The sequence below is a fragment of the Apium graveolens genome, chromosome 10, assembly GCF_009905375.1.
Source record: "Apium graveolens cultivar Ventura chromosome 10, ASM990537v1, whole genome shotgun sequence".
Classification (NCBI taxonomy): Eukaryota; Viridiplantae; Streptophyta; class Magnoliopsida; order Apiales; family Apiaceae; genus Apium; species Apium graveolens.
The window spans coordinates 83,066,906-83,074,102 of record NC_133656.1 but is presented as its reverse complement, the minus strand read 5'-3'; positions in this window follow the sequence as shown (position 1 = coordinate 83,074,102).

Genomic DNA, 7,197 nt, shown 5'->3' with positions numbered 1-7,197 from the left:
GTCGCATTTCTGAACTCGTATGTTCACTTTTATAATGCAGCGCTACAATGTGAATCATCGTGTTGCTACTGCCTATAATCCGCAAACTAATGGTCAAGCTGAAGTATCTAATAGAGAGATCAAGCGCATTCTAGAGAAAGTTGTTTGTCCGTCAAGGAAAGATTGGTCTTTGAAGCTCGATGAAGCTGTTTGGGCTTATAGAATAACATACAAGACTCCACTTGGGATGTCCCCGTTTCAACTTGTCTATGGTAAGGGATGTCAATTACCTGCGGAGCTTGAGCATAAGGCTTATTGGGCATTGAAGAAATTAAACCTTGATCTAGATGCAGCTGGGAAGAAGCGAATGCTTCAGTTAAATGAACTTGATGAATTTCGACTTCAAGCGTACGAGAACAACAAAATGTACAAGGAAAAAGTGAAAAATTAGCAGTCTTGTAAAATTCATGAAAAATTCATCATAAGTCCGAATTCAATGATCTTGAACTTTTCGGAAAGGTATTTTCGTTATCTACAACTTTCATGCTTTGTGTTTTCCAAGAAAACGTCGTTTATTGGGTCAAAAAAGGCTATATTCAGATCTGGTCAGATTTTGAGGTAAGTTCTCGATCAATTTTGCTAGTGTTTTCTAAATTATATGTTACGTGTGTATATTTGATTATAAAAATTTGGGCCAAGTGGTGATATATTTGAAAGTATTATGTGTTATAGAATATGTATCGATGTGTATGTGTAGTGTCTAGACGATAATTTTGGACCTCTGATTTATGCCATGGTTTGTGAAAATATCGAATAAGAACTTAGGACCACAGTCACCAGATTGTAGTGACAGTTTTCAGAAAATTTAGGACCGTTATCACCGGGTTGTAGTGATCGTGGCATGGGTTATGGATTTTGAATTATTGTTGTTTATGTGCTATGTGTATCGAATAAGAATAAGAATGTGTATCGAAAGTGTTTATTTTGTATATTGTACATCGTATCGTATAGATAATCATATTTTGTTATATGTGTTCATTTACTTGGCCTACTAGTTGGATCGATTGGTTTCTTGATGGGCTGTATAGCTCATTACTTACAATTTCAGATTTCGTCTAAGATTCAAGTTGGTTAGCATTGGAGTTCGAGGACTTAGAATTGGAGTAGATTGACCTTTGGGCTTCCACTTTTAGCTGCGCGTTTGTAATAGTCACCTTTGTAATTAAATTTTGATTAGTATATTATAGTTTTTATTAGTTTTGATTTATAACTAATAGTCTGGAAGTGCGGGCTGTTACAATTACAAACCCCATTACCCACGATTTCCATTCCCCAATCACTTACAAACCCCAATCCTACTCTAATTCTAACCCTAATCTTACCCTATATATACACACATCCTCTCCATACACATCCATTATACTTTCAACTTACAAACCCTTTCCTACACACAAAACACAACTCTCAAACTCTTATTCTCAGTTTCAATGGCCCCAAAGAGATCTCGAATTGTCGATAACATCAGCACCATTCCGACTGCTGATTCTTCAAGGGGTACTACAGCGAGGCCCCAATTGGTGGATAGGGCTGCTGAGGAGGAGTATGCTAGGCTTCTGACTAAGCCGATTCTGAAGGAGAGGGGATTTTTGCCATTGGGGAGGGATGGTGAGTTATTGCCGATGATTGCAGAGAAGGATTGGATTACTTTTTGCGAGTCACCTGAGGCGGTCCCGATGAGTGTTGTTCGCGAGTTCTATTCGAATGCCAAGGCCGACAAGAATGGGTATTCTGTTGTTCGTGGGCTTACTGTTGATTATCAGCCCGAGGTGATTCACCGTGTTATTGGGCAGCGACAAAGGAAGCCCCAGGAGGAGAATTGGAATGAGAAGACCCTTGAGGATTTTGACTCGGATTTGATTATTGCTACTCTCTGTCAGCCGGGCACGGTGTGGAAGTTTAATACGGAAAACGATTATCGTTCTTTTCTGGCTATTGCGATGAACAGGTATGCCCGTGCATGGAATGCCTTTATTTATGCTAATATTTTACCTTCTTCACATGAACATGAGGTTACAGTTGAGAGAGCCAGGTTGTTGTGGGGGATTCTGAATGAGGAGTATTATGTGGACCTTGGTGAGTTCATCTACCAAGGGATTTTGAAGTTTTTGAGAGGGAGGACGCATAACAACATCCCTTATGCCTCTGTTGTCATGAAGCTGTGCAAGGCAGTTAGAGTCCACTGGCCTTCTTATGAGCAGCTACAGATGCCAGCCACTCCTATTGATTCATCAACGCTGAATACGATGCAGGAGTGAACGGGTGGAGAGCCCGAGGAACATTATTTGGGATATTGTCTTTCAGGAGGACGCCTAGTAGCTGGTGCTACGATGGCTAGGCTCAGTCAGGCTCATGGCGAGGCAGGTTCTTCTAGAGCCTAGGGAGGTGATGGTTCAGGGATGGCTGATGCCAGTAGAGGAGGCTTTCCAGGAGGATGGATGCGATGTATGAGTCGCAGAGTAGGTTTGCGCATGAGCTCACCCTAGCACTTGGGACTACTTTCGGAGGCCTTGGAGCTGACATCCAGTGGCCCGTTTTTGGTGAGGACTCTGCTTATCTACCTCTGACACTCTACCTTCTGAGGGTGACGATGATGATGATTTCTTTGAGTAGGTATACCCTGTGTTTCTTTCTATTACCTTCACTGGGGACAGTGAAGATTTTAAGTTTGGGGGTGGTAGTTAAGGAACATATTTTTTTGTGTGTCATGTAGTTGCATATTCATAGTAGTTTAGTTCATATAGTTGCATATTTTTTGCCATATAGTTTTTTTTATTTTATAGCTTTATTTATCATGTCATATAGCTCATGCATATACCATGATCCCTTTTGTGTTACTTTACCGATTGATAGGTGATATTGATGCGAGTGTAGTAATAGCGTTAGAGTGATGTTGAAACTTGTTAGGTTGACATGCATGCTAGAAACACTTGTATTTCATTACGTCTTAGAGTATGCTTAAGGACTAGATTGTTGTCATGGTTTGATGGTTTGTGAGGTTAATCTATTGATTATGCTTAGAATATATGATAGGCTCTTAGTGATAAAAGGCATGGAAAGATAAAATTGGAGTAAAAAATTAGAATTCATTGCTAGTCGTGGCTAGACGTCAAATGGCTAGTAGCCGGCTCGTATTGTATGCGAGTAGTCTAGGGTTGAGCAAGATGGAGCAAAACGCACTTGCTTAGAAATTGAAAAAACAAAGAAAAAAAAGAAAAAAAAATATGGTTTAATGCATAATTGATCACGAGTGCGCTCTTTGGTATTCGAGTTATTAAGTTCTTAGGGGAGTTTGTGCCTAGTGACCTAAGGCTTTTATAGTCTGGGATCCGCTAACCTAACGCTCGCTAAATGGATGCCATTGCATAATCTTTTGTGGACCTCATTCATTGCACGATCAAATAAGCATTTGTTTATTGTGTTGAATAAAAGCATTATTCCGTAATACGCTCCAGTGATCTTGAAGTGTTATAAGCCATTTTGTGTCTAGAATATATTCTTCGTATAATCTTGTGATTGCCTTGAGGATAATTGAGTTATGATAATTGATCTAGTTTCGAAGCATATCTGTTAAGCATTCGCATACACCACGTTTCTAGTTGTATGTTAGCTTGCGTGATTTGATTGATCTTTAGTCGCCTAATTGTATTTGTTAAGATGTCATGTGTTGGTTGGTTTAGTCATTGCGATGGGGATCGCTGCATTTCATGTAGTTTGCATTCATGCATGTTTTATTTTATTTTTGAGTCTGTGACGCTTGAGGACAAGCATCGATTTAAGTTTGGGGCTGTGATAAGTGGCATTTTATACCACTTAGAACGTCTTATAATGGCTTGAATTGATGTCTTGAAATCAAGTATTTTGTGTATTTGATGCGTTTTTCTAGTGTCTTTGCATTTCAGGGTATAACTTGCGTAATTAGGGAGATTTCATCATAATAAGCCTAGGGAAGTACTTGGAACCAGTTGCGGGGAGTTGTGCGAAGAATTTAGCAAAATTAGGAGTAGAAAGTGGATTTTTCCAGAAGCAGTGCAGGCGCCCGCCTGGATGTGGGGCGACCGCTTGGAGATGCAGGCGCCCGCCTGGGATGTGAGGCGGCCGCCTGGGGTCGGATTTTTAGAATCTGGATTTTCTAATTTGAGTTCTATCGGGCTTCTAACGACGCTGTTTCTTGTGGACTTCTATATAAGTAATCTTGAGAGACGTTTCACAATAAGAATCAATAACAAGAAGCAACAAGCAAGGAGCAAGGAGAGAATATTAAGAAGACCGTTTTAGCACACCACAACGAAGAAGAGGAAGCATATGTTATCTTGTGATTCTTTTAATTCGTTGTAACAGTGGATGCTAGTTTTCTTTACTTTGAACCTTAATACTCTTATGACATACTCTGGTTTTAATAAGTATTTTTATTAGGTTATATCGTTGTGTTATTATCATGTTTTCATATGAACCCATGGTGACGATGAGTTCTATCATGGGCTAATCGTGATCATGAGGTCGTAGCGGATTTACTATGGATTTCTTTAGTTAATTGTTTAATACCTAGGTATGTTATGATCGTATGATATCTAGCATAGGTTGTTGAAAGGCATATGTCATAACCTATTTGTTTATTCGAGGATTTAACTTAACTCAAATAAGGATGTAACAAGTAAATAGTGGTTCTATCGTCAGAGAGATCTCTCAAAGTAACATATGTCAAAGGACTAAGTAACATTATTCATCTACAGACTTGAGGACTTAATTTACTGGAAGAAGCTCGAGAAATTGATCACGCCTCAGTGATATAAATTAAGATTGTGGATTTAATCAAGTGACAGAGATCTCGTCAGGGTATCAATTAATTACAGGGATTTAATCTGAAGAAAATCAAGACATGAAGAAACATCACAGAAGTTAGTCATTCATGAACTAGACAGTACATCGAGTGTCAACATTGAAGTGGTGAAATGGATTCATGATTTTCAGAAGATTGTCAGAAGAGTGGTTGTTGTTCAAGAATAGTATTAATTCTCTATTAATTAATTAAGTCGTATAATTTAATTAAAAAAATAAATTATATCTGCAAAGATTAATTTATTGATTAATTGGATTAATTGATTAATTAATTCTGAATTAATATTATGGATTTTCAGAATTGATTTTGAATTTAAATTTAAAATTAATTCAGCAAGACAATATTTTGTATTAGTATGACAATCGGTATGACAATCAATAGTCATACCGAAAGTCATGCCAGTTCATTTAAATTGTCTTACTGGAAGTCTTACCAGCTGTGGTGATTGTCTTGCTAGTACAATCAATAGTCCTACCGAAAGTTCTACCAGCTGTTGGGATTGTCTTGCTGAGCTCAATGGACTGTCTTGCCAATTAAATCAAGTGGGTTGTTTTAATATAAAACAACAGAAGCTGATTGTTAACATCATCATTGAATATCAAATCAACTGAAGAACACAGAACAAAAGCAGAGAACTTATTGCAATTTCTCAGGACATTAATTTCTAGTATTTATTGTTAAATCTAAACCACTAGAAATCCTTCTCTTGTTCTTGTGTAACTATCTAGCGGATCAAAATCCCTAGAACTTAATCTCAAATTACTTTTAACATTTGATTCTTTTTATTTCAAAAATAGAAAAAGTTCATGTCGAATTTATTCTAGATTTGGAATAATTTATTTGAGATTAATCCCTTGTAAACAATACCGTTGTTGTAACACCTTTCAAGTTTAATAATAGTTTTATTTAACTTGAATTTTGTTTCACTTTTTTATTCCACATTTTATTCGATTAAATGGTATAGTTTGTATTCACCCCCCTTTCTACAAACATATTGGGACCTAAAAATTGGTATCAGAGCCTCCTGATTAACGAACAAATCAAGATCCTAGACTTTTGTGATTCTTCCACTCCTTGAATTTTTATTTACTCAAAAATTCATAATGGCTACACAAAAAGTTGGAACCGTTAAAATTCCACTATTCGATAAAGAAAATTATGTTATGTGGAAGAAGAAGATGCTCTTATTTTTACAAGTTGCAAATTCCAAATATCTGGAAGTGTTAAAGAAGGGTCCAAAAATTCCGATGGTTATTGAACCAGAGGTAATAGAAAATGATGTTGTGATTACCAAAACTAGAACCTATATAAAGGATCCTGAGGATTTTTCTCCTGCTGAAAAAGAAGAAGCCTCCTTGGATGCTAGCCTTCAATTAATTTTAGTTGATTCCCTTGGTCCCTTGATGAATAGACATGTGATGAACTTTAAAGATTCCAAACACATCTGGGAAACTATTGAGGTGATTAATGAAGGCACAAAGGAAGTTAGGGAGAACAAATTAGAGATCCTAACCTCTGAGTATGAACATTTTAAATCCAATCCAGGAGAAGGAATCATTGAAGTGTTTGAGAGGTACAATGCATTGATCAACAACCTGAACATAAATGGTAAATATTATTCAATCAGGGAGGTCAACAAAAAGTTCCTTTTAACACTGCCAACACATCTCGAACATAGAATCACTTCCATAAGAGAAGCAAGAGATCTGAGTGAGATTTCTTTGGAAAGGCTCTATGGTGTGTTAAAAACCTATCAGTTGGAACAGATTCAGCAGAAGAAAGTCTACGGGAAAGGAAGAGTGGTCAGCACATCTACTGCTCTAGTAGCTGAAGAACAACAACAACAACCACAACAACAACAACAATCTCAACAGTCAGAGAGAATGGTACAGTCTTCCAAGGCTGAAGAAAATGTGATAGTAGCAGAATTTGACCCTCCTACTACAAATCAATCAGGAGATTATTTTTACTCCTTGGAAGAACTGGAGTAATTGGAAGATGAGTTAATGGCCCTGATTGTCAAGAGATTCTCCAATGCCAGATTCAAGAGGAATCCCAAGTTCAAGTACAAGTCCAACTACAACAGATTCCAAAAAGGTGGATCTTCATCCTCTAGCACCAGTAGTGGTGGATACAAAACAGGGATGGTTGATCGAAGCACCATTCGATGCTTTAACTGTAATGAGTTGGGACGCTTTGCCACAGAATGCAGGAAGCCAAAACAAGTTAGGAAGAACTCTTATGATTCTAATCAGAAGAGCAAATATGAAAGGGCTTACCTGGAAAAGGGAAGAAGCTGGGATGATACTGACAGTGAAGAT